The 10,764-nt window shown below is 34.3% G+C and overlaps 1 non-coding gene across 1 annotated transcript; it reads left to right on the top strand.

Annotated features, from left to right (window-relative positions):
• Positions 1–9,783: 9,783 nt before the first annotated feature.
• LOC131490048 (U1 spliceosomal RNA) lies at positions 9,784–9,941 on the top strand. The gene has a single exon (XR_009250924.1). It is a non-coding gene; the product is annotated as a U1 spliceosomal RNA (small nuclear RNA).
• Positions 9,942–10,764: the final 823 nt, after the last annotated feature.

Here is a 10,764-nt window from a genome sequence, read left to right as displayed (position 1 = left end):
GGGCCTAGAATAACTGGAGTAAAAATCCCAACTATATTCGAAAGTTCTCTACTTTTCTTGTCAAGAAAGAACTATTCACAAGAGAGTGAAAAGTAAATACTACATAGACTTGCAGGAGAGATTTTCATAAAATGGAAGTGCCTTCTAGAAATAAGACTTGATGTCAACAAAGGGGATTTGTACATTAAAGGACATGAGGGCCATTTTCCTCTCACAGAGAAGAGAGGAAGCATCTTTGGGCAGTCCTGAGTGAGGAGCCCACAAAACAGCAGCACCCCATGAAAACTTGGTCATGCTAACAAAGAGTGATGGACATCCGGAAAGCAGGAAATGAAAGGGTATGGGATGCAGAGGTGAGTTTGCCAAGATCACAGTAATGTCATGAGGGGGTCAGGGTGTCTCAGGTCCATCTTCCCAGATCAACCACATGGCCATTTGCACTCTAGAGCCCTTCTTCTGTCTTGATTACTAGTCAGAAAATGAAGCATGGGTTCTCTCTGTACTTGCATTTTCAAATCTATCTGGAATTGCTATGCCAACAGAGAGCCAAGGTAAACATCTCCCTTTCTCTCCTGCCACCTATTCCCTGTTAATTCTGCCCCTGACTCTCCAATTCCCCATCACCCAGGGAATCTATGCTACTTACAAGGGAAGGAAATCTTGCTCTGAGTTGCTACATGTTTTCATAGCTTTGAGTTCCCTTGGGTCCTATGATTTTGAAACCTAAACTGTTACTCCTCTTTTCAGCTGTAACAAACTTTTCCTAAGGCATGGATGTGGCAAGTTCTGGCTCCTGACCAAGTGGGAAATAGGTCAGGTTTATAGGAAATACAAAGAGAAAGGCCACCAGTTTCTATTTCAAAATATTATCCCATCACAGTGTAATGAACCCTTTCTGTCAAATAGAAATTAAAGTGCTTTTCCTATTGTCATAATAAATTGTCAATAATTGTCATAGTACAAGAAAGCTTGGGATAATTCAACTGCCAATGAGAAAAAAAGAACATGCACAGGTTAGAAAGATAGAGGGCTACATCATTTCCTTGCAGAACAAATTTTGTTATTTATTCATTCATCCACAAATACTGAGCAGTTGAGTGCCTGCTCTGTACTAGGTTATAGACTCTGAGGATACCATGATGTATAAAATAGACAAAATACTCCTTGACCTGAAAAAGCTTATATTATTGCAGAAGACAAAAATTAAGAAATAAAAACAAATTAAATGTTGTATAACAATGTTAACTATTACCAAAAAAAGCCAGGAGGGATATACAAAATACTAAGAAATATTAGAGGTTTAAACAGCCAGAAAAAGGCCATACTTGAAATTAAGATGTTTAAACAAAGATATGATAAAAGTGAGGAAGAGATCAGGGGTGCCTGAAAAGGGAAGATCAGGGTGCCTGGGTGGCTCAGTCAGTTAAGCATCTGACTCTTGGTTTTGGCTCAGGTCATGATTTCACAGTTGCTAAGATCAAGCCTTGCATCGAGCTCTGTGCTGACAGCATTTTCTCTCTCCCTCTCTTTCTGCCTCTTGTCCGCTTGTACTCAGGCTCTCTATCTCTCTCTCACTCTCTAAGTAAATAAATAAATTTAAAAATTTTAAAAAATGTGCAGTCACTTGGAGTATAACTGTTGATAACTATGGGTCACGATTACTGATAATTCACTCAATTATGCATCATGCTGTAATTTTTACCTATTTTACATTGTTTACTCTTGACAACATCTTTATGACCCAAATGGTATATTAAGTCCACTTCCAGATGAGAAAACAATTGAGAACAAATTTCTAATTTCACATAACTAGTTCATGGCAGACCTTAACTGTGAACACAGTACAAACTCATATGAAATCTCTGATCCTGTGAAGCTCTACATGCAAAGAGAAGTGATGCCCCACAGATTCTAGAGAAACGTTCAGTCAGTTCCTATATAAAAGTCCTTATATTACTCACTAACTTGCTTGAATTCAGATGGCTCTGTGGATTCACCTTTCACTTTAAACAAAATTTACCTAAGATCAGTATCCCAAATATCTTTGCATTTTGGCCTCCTTCTATTCTTGCTATTTTTAAATACTGTGTGACCAAGGCCTTGATTTAACCTGCTGCCATCGACCATCGTGAGGGACAGATAGCTCCTCTATCCCCTTGGAATGAAGACAAGAAAACTGTGTGCCCTATATTCTGACATTTTTCGAGTGTAGCATTGCCCTTTTGCTCATACTGATCCCCGTTACAGCGTAACTTCAGTTTATGATTAGAAATGAAGACTCCCTTTATGAATAAATAGTAAACATAGAAAGACAAAAGGGAAGAAAGGGATCAAAGTACTAGATTTTTCCTTATAGAGTAGGCAGCTAGCAACGTGACAAAAAAAAAATGGAGAAAGGCAACACAATCTATAAAAATCAATTATTAAATTATAATTATTTATAATATACTCATATTTTAAGCATATACTATTAAATTATAATTATAATATAACCATATTTTAATCATATATTATAATCATAATTTATAATTATATTATAAACAATTATAATTATATGCAATTGTATATAATTACAATTATTAAATATTAATTGAATTGATTAACAGTTGAAATATTTAATTATTTAAATATTGATTATATTTATTTATATTTATTATATGTATATACTTATTAATATTTAATTGTTTATTAATATTAATATTAAATATTAATTAAATGTTAAAATAATTGTTAATTTATTAATTAAAATATGGTTATAATTATTAAATTATTAAACACTAAGTACTTAAACTACATTACAAATGCCTAACATATATTGTTGAATTGAATTTTATTATTTGCTTCACATGGATTTGGCTTGGCTACCATCAATCTAAAACTTTTCTCTCTAGGTCTGGGTTTCCCAAACTTGACACTGTGGTTATTTTAGGTCAGATAATTCTTTATTATGAGACTGCTCTACACATTGTAGGATTGTCAGCAGCATCCCTGATACCTACCCAGTAGATGCTGATAACTCACATTCCCTAACTGTGACAAATAAAAAAGTCCATGATGTTGCCAGGTGCCACCTAAGGGAAAAAAAAAATCTCCTGGTTGAAGACCACTTCTCTATACTATTAGCAAAACAATTGGATTTGTAAACACAACAGCTGTGTGTATGTTTGTGTCTGTAAGTGTGACAAAAAGGCCTTAAAGATGGAAAAGTTTTTTCAAATAAGTTCATCCGAAAGTTGTGTGACAAAATGCTTAGAGAAAAGTCCTGCCATCACCTCACAGCAGTGTTTTCATGTGTTGTGGTCACTGGTATCAAACTAACCAGTCTAGAAGTGTGGATGAGTCATCCAAATTGCCCCCTCACCCTTCAAGTGTTTATCCAGAATTCTTCGGAACTGTAGTGTTGCTTGAAACCAGCATTTGTCTATAAAAACTCAGCAGGTGGGAGTGAGAGATTCATAAAAAGAGAGGGACCTCAGAGATCAAGTCCACTTCTCATGGTTTATAGGACAAGACACTGAGGCCCAGAAAATAGAGTCTGCACACAATTTATCATGATAAACCTCAGCGATTCAGACACTAGCCTGAAATTTTCAACAATACAGGTATCGAACAACAGAGGCACAGACTTAAGATGTTAAAAGTACACTCTTCAGTCAATTTTCAAGGTTTTAAAAGTTAAGTAAGATAAACCAGAAACAAAATTAAAAATGTTTTTCAAACTGAATGCACAAAAATTAAAGATACCAACAATGTAACCTTTGCCTCAGAATCCAACAATTTGCATTTGTTTTCTCTTTATAACACATGATTACTTAATATCAATGAATTGGAAATGGTAGATTTCTACTTCTGCCTTATACTTGTAAATTATGCCTACTATATAAATTATTTGGCAATTGAAAAAAAATCAATTGTTAAAGAGTAAGTACTTCGACTATATTACACACACCTAAAATATATCGTTGAATTGAATGGGTTCACAGTAGGAATAACCAGATTACAGTACCCACTCCACAATTCTGTTTTGGCAAAGCTCACTCCTGAGACCAGTCCATGTTTCATTTTTCACATGTATCATCTTAGATCCTCATGATAAAATCAGTGTCATGTACCTAGCACATTAAACAGTTTGAATCAGCAAGGAAGAAATTTGGATTTTATATTTTAATTCAATCACTGCTTTCTCGGTCCTATTCCTTTTCATGTAGCAACAGCCCAGAGATACATCAGCAATTGTTATCTCCTAAGGAAATATCCAAGCAAATAATTATTTACCAATTTTTCCTGTGTGTAGCCATTCCCAATCTCTGAGTGGTCCTCTTGAAATTTTACTTATTGATTGAGGAGTTATGCTATCCATATTGGGTTTGGTGAACATCTGAAGATTATTTAGCATATACTGTCCTCAAGTTGGAGACTTTCACCACAATCCCAAGATTTAAAATTCCATTCAGAACTCTGTAACAAAAATATTAAATTTGTTCTGGTTTCAGGTAATGACAAGGTAGCTTGTATTACAAAACTCTCCTACCAAGAGCAATTTTATATGGTATACAAAATATTACAAAACTATTGTTCAAAAACACTGGAGACCAGGTAGTAACTATAGTGTCAGGAAATCTGAAAAAAAGGGAACTAAGATGAGACCCAAATGTATGTATTCCCCACCTTCAGCGAAGTCTCCAGGTCTGTTGAAGTAGATGATACAGCTTCATCAGAACATACTAGTTTTACTGGGATGACTAGTCAGGCATTAAGAGTTCAAGGCTTCCAAAAGAGAAGAAAGTTAAAGATAAAGATGGGATCCACAGAAGAGATCCTAAAATTTAAGTACAAACTCTGCTAAAATTCTTAGGTGACTCCTGAACTTAGACAAAGTCTAAGAGGTCCAGGAAAAACAAGAGCTGAGAGTTTAAAGAAATTAACTGGTGATTTCAGAAGCTGCCCACCACCGGGGACACAGACTTTGGAATTCAATCAGTCAGGGTGATAGAGGCTTGATAAATACTTTCAGTTATACACTGAAATTCTATTAAGACTACAACTTATGAGTGAAGATCATGTTCCACAACTAAGAAATCTATCCCAATAGTAAAGGCAAAACTGAAATGAACCATTCCAACAGCCTAAAACCAAGCCCAGCCGTGACCAAGTGATCTACCAGTAATTTAATTGCCTTTCAAAACAAAAGGTAGCATTTTTCAAAGAAAGACAAAGGAAAAATGGGTCTCTACAATGTGTTATCCACAATGTCTATTAATCAACTACAATAAGACAAACCAGAAAATATTACAATGATTAAAAGAAGAAATATGAAATAGAAATAGATCTAGAGGTGACCCATACTTTGAAATTAAATCTGCTAAAGAAAGCATAGGAAAATGAAGTATGTGAAGCGAAGAGATGAAAATATAGGAAATTAAAAATTAAAAAAAAGAAAACAATGAAAATCCTTGAACTGAAAAATACAGCATTTGAAATAAAAAACTCATTAGATATGATCAATAGATCTGACACAAGGAAAAGAATCAATGAACATAAAGATAGAATAATAGTAGTTATACAAATTGAAGCACAGTGAAAAAAAAAGCATTGAAAAGAAATAGTTCTCAAAGAATTATGGATAGTATCAAGTGATCTATGTTTAAGTGAAACCTCACAAAAGGTAAAGAGAAAATGAAACAGAAAACATATTTGAACAATCACTGGACATGATATTTCTAGCTATGACCGGAAGAGCAGCCCACATATTTGGAGGAGCTTATCAAAACACAAAGAAATGCAAAACTAAGTTCCTCGTAGTCAAACTGTGGAAACCTTAAAAAAAGAAAAACAGGGGCACCTGGGTGGCTCAGTCAGTTGGGCGTCCGACTTCAGCTCAGGTCATGATCTCACTGTCCATGAGTTCGAGCCCCACGTCGGGCTCTGTGCTGACAGCTCAGAGCCTGGAGCCTGCTTCCGATTCTGTGTCTCCCTCTCTCTGGCCCTCCCCCACTCACACTCTGTCTCACTCTCTCTCTCAAAAATAAATAAACATTTTTTAAAAATTTAAAAAAAAGGGGCGCCTGGGTGGCGCAGTCGGTTAAGCGTCCGACTTCAGCCAGGTCACGATCTCGCGGTCCGTGAGTTCGAGCCCCGCGTCAGGCTCTGGGCTGATGGCTCGGAGCCTGGAGCCTGTTTCTGATTCTGTGTCTCCCTCTCTCTCTGCCCCTCCCCCGTTCATGCTCTGTCTCTCTCTGTCCCAAAAATAAATAAAAAACGTTAAAAATAAAAAAAAAATTTAAAAAAAAAAAATTAAAAAAAAAAAAAAAAAAGAAAAACAATAAAATAAAAGCCCTGGAAAAGAGAAACAATATATTCAAGAAAAACACAAGAATCATGGAATCCAGTGAACAATAAAATGACACCTTTTAACTTCTGGATATAAAATAACACTGTCAACAAGAATTCTGTATCTGGTAAAAATATCCTTGACAAAGTGAAAGCAAAGTCCTTTTTCAGATAAAACAAGGCTAAGCATTCATCTGCAGACTCCTAAGAGATGCCAAGAAAATGTGTCATGCATGGTGAAGGGAATAATACCTGATGAGAATTCATTTGAACAAAAATAAATGAAGAAAACAAAGAGAAGTAAATATAGGGGTAAACTTAAAAGACTACTTTTCCTTCTTATTTTTTAAAGAAAACTCACTAAACAAAAGTAACAATATATTGTAGAGTTCATGACATATGTGTAAGTAAAATATAGGACAGCAGTGGATTAGAGAATGGGTAATAGTAAGTGGAATTATTTTATTATAATATTCTTACATTATATGTGAAGTGGTAAAATACTCAACTAAGTTGAAAAATTAAAGATAAATTGTAATACACCAGCATCACAAAAGAGAATATGATTTGAACTACACAGGTCCACTTACACACAGATTTTTTGCAATAAACACTAAATACAGTAAATACACTTTCCTTATGATTTTGTTATAACATTTTCTTTTCTCTCGCCTACTTTATTATAAGAATACAGTAGATAATATATATAACACAAAATATGTGTTAATCCACTGTTTATGTTACCAGTAAGGAGTCTGGCCAATAGTAGGCTATTAGTAGTTAAGGTTTTGGGAAGTCAAAATTACACGTGGATTTTCAGCTATCGAGGGAATCAACACCCCTATCCCTCACATTTGCAAAGGTCAACTGTACAAGGTACTAGGACTTAAAAAGCCATTAGAGAAGAAAGAATGAAATACTAAAATGTGTGTATATGTGTATGTACTTAAATGTGTGTGTGCATGCACGTGTGCGTGTGTGTGTGTGTGTGTGTGTACTGATGGCAGGGAAAAAGAAACAAAAGAGCAGGAACAAAAGCACAAATAGGAAACAAACATTAACATTACAGATAAGCCCAATTAGGTACATTGTGAGTTTATTTACTTATATGAATGGATTAAACACTCCAACTAAGAGGAAAAATTGATTAAAAAAATCAATATCTAACTAAATCTTTTTTTTCTAAATATGCACTTTGAATATAAGCACAGGTATAGATTTAAAGTAAATTATGGGGAAAACATACCATGGAAGCAATAAGCAAAAGTAAACTCGTGTGTATATTAATCTCACAAAAGTATACTTTAAGACAAAACATTACCACAAATAGAAAGGTTTACTTTATAATAACAACTCATCAATTCATCAAGAAGATAGTAGCAAACTAAATGCTATTTGCCTAATAAAAGAACTTCAAGACACATAAAGCAAACCTTACAGAACCAAAGGGGGGAAGAGATAAACTGACAATCATTATTGGAGATTTTAACACCCTTCTATCCATGATATCTTGATCAAGTTAGATCAAGTGGGAAAAAATTCAGCTGTAATATCAAAGATTGGAATAAGACTATCAATCAACTTCAACTAAGTGACATTTAGATAGCACACAAAACTTACACAATTCACTTTTTTCAAGAACACATGTAACATCCACCAGGAGAGACTATGCCCTGAGCCACACATTTCAAAGGATGCAAACATACAGAAGAGACTCTCCAACTATCATGAGACTGAATTATAAACCAACAATACGACAGCTAAAACATTCCCAAATACTGAGAAACCTATGGATAAAGGAACAAATTGCAAAGAAAACCATACATGTTTCTAAGTGAATATTAATAAAACATAATTTTTCAAAATTTTGGGAACGTTGTGAAAGCAGTCCTAAGAGGGAAATTTATACCCTTAAAACGCTTATGTTAACAAAGAATAAAGCTACCTTCACAAGAAACTAGCAAGAATAAATGAAAAAAATAAATAAGCAACATAATAAAAACAAAAGATTAATCAAAAATGTCCAAATCAGTAAAAAAGAAAACATACTAAAAGTAAAAGAAAACCATAACGCCAAAATTTGGTTATTTCAAAAATATAACAAAATTGATAAATGCCTAGGTGGACATATGTATGACATATATATGGCATATATACATATACATGTATTTATGTGTGTTTGTGTATACATATTATATGTATATAGTATAAACTATTACATATGCATATAATACATATTATATATACATGTAACATATATTATTATATATATTATATATTGTGGGGAAAATTACTTTCCATCTAAGTCCAGTATACTATTGTACTTTACTCACAAACTCCACTTACCCCCCAGACCCTTTGCTTCTTACACATACAAGTTAATGAATACTGTCTGGTTGTTTTCTCCACATTCACGTGTGTAAGATGTTGTTTTCTTCACATTCACCACGTGGGTAATATCTTGTGAGCTCAATAAATATGGAGACAAAAACCCCTGTTCAGAGCTCTCATAGCCTCTCGGACATCAGCCTCTCTAGTTTTGAATTTTGTGTCCACTCTCTTGCTGGACAAGAGAGAAGTCCAGACTCATAGTCTGCAACAATATATTACGTATTATATACATACATATACATATGTGTGTGTGTGCACGCGCGTGTGTGTGTGTATATATATATACATATATATATACACATATATATATGTATATATATATATATATATATGTAATCTGTAAAATGCCAAGAAATCTACAATGACCAAAAACAAAACAAACAAAAGAAACTGGTGTTTCCTAGAGTCACTCAGCATACTAATTTCAAGATTCATCTATGTTACTAGGTTTATCAGTAATTCATTTGTTTTCATTACCGAATAGTATTCCAGTGCATGGATATGCCATGTTTTGGTTAACCAATTACTTGTTAATGGATATTTGTGGTGTTTCAAGTTTGAGGAGTTATAAACAAAGGTATTATAAACATTTGTATAAGAAAAAAATTTTAAATAAACATCTGGGTACAAGTATTTGTGAGGACTTTAATAAATACCTAGAAGCTGAATGTCCAACTCCCAAACTACATCCACATTTAACTTACTAAGAAATTTCAAAATAATTTTATAGAGTAATTGTAGATGTTTATCCCCATGTTAGTGTTTAAGAGTTCAAGGGGCTCCTGGGTGGCTCATTCAGTTGAGCATCCAACCTCGGCTCAGGTCATGATCTCGCGGTTCTTGAGTTCAAGCCCCATGTCAGGCTCTGTGATAATAGCTGGGAGCCTGGAGCCTGCTTCAGATTTTGTGTCTCCCTCTTTCTCTGCCCCTCCCCTGCTCATGCTCTGTCTCTCTCTCTCTTTCTCAAAAATAAACATTTTTAAAAAAATTAAGAGTCCCAATTGTGTCATATCTTCATCAACACTTGCTTGAAAAGGTCAGTTTTAAAATTTTAATCAATCCACACTTATCTAGCAGGGGAGACACCATGATCACTAAGGTGTTTTTCCCAGGGCAAGGCGTATCCGTTGCACTCCAGATGTGCTGACTGCTGCAATTTCCTCAAATGAGGCCTACTCGACTGCGTAATCTGTGGTAGCGGGGGCTGCATTCGTGAAAGAAAGAAAAGAAAAGAAAAGAAAAGAAAAGAAAAGAAAAGAAAAGAAAAGAAAAGAAAAGAAAAGAAAAGAAAAGAAAAGAAAAGAAAAGAAAAGAAAAGAAAAGAAAAAAGAAAAGAAAGAAGGAAGGAAGGAAGGAAGGAAGGAAGGAAGGAAGGAAGGAAGGAAGGAAGGAAGGAAGAAAAGGAAAAAAAAATTAAATTATAATCAATCTAGTGACTATACAGTGATATCTAATTGTGATTTTCATTTTTTTCTGTTGAGTGATTTAAGCATCTACTTTGAGTAAATTTGGCATTTGTATATTTGCTTTTGTGAAGGGTCTGTTCAATTTTTTTGCCCATTTTTAATTGTTTTTTTTTCTTTTTTGGTTTTATTACTGAGTCACACAAGTTCTTTTTATGTTCTGGATATGATTTCTTTGTAAAATATATGTATAGCAAATATTTTTCCCTTTACATAGCTTTCATTTTTTAAGGGTTTTCTTCAAAGAAAAGGTTTAATGATAAAGGCAATTTTTTTTTGTAGCTACATGCTTGTTAGTTTATATGTAAGAAATATTTGCCTATTTCAAGGCACCAAAGATTTTCTCCTATATTTTCTTCTTCATTTGTTACATTTATTTATTAATGTTTTTATTTATTTTGAGAGAGAGAGAGAGAGAGAGAGAGAGAGGGAAAGCACAAGCAGGGGAGGGGCAGAGAGAGAGGGGGACAGAAGATCTGAAGCAGGCTCTGAGCTTACAGCAGTGAGCCCAATGCAGGACTTGAACTCACAAACTATGAAATCATGACCTGACCGAAGTCAATGCTTAACTGACTGAGCC

Source organism: Neofelis nebulosa, chromosome 1 (genome assembly GCF_028018385.1).
Source record: "Neofelis nebulosa isolate mNeoNeb1 chromosome 1, mNeoNeb1.pri, whole genome shotgun sequence".
Classification (NCBI taxonomy): Eukaryota; Metazoa; Chordata; class Mammalia; order Carnivora; family Felidae; genus Neofelis; species Neofelis nebulosa.
The sequence above is the reverse complement of the archived record's forward strand: the minus strand, read 5'-3'. Positions and strand labels throughout refer to the sequence as shown.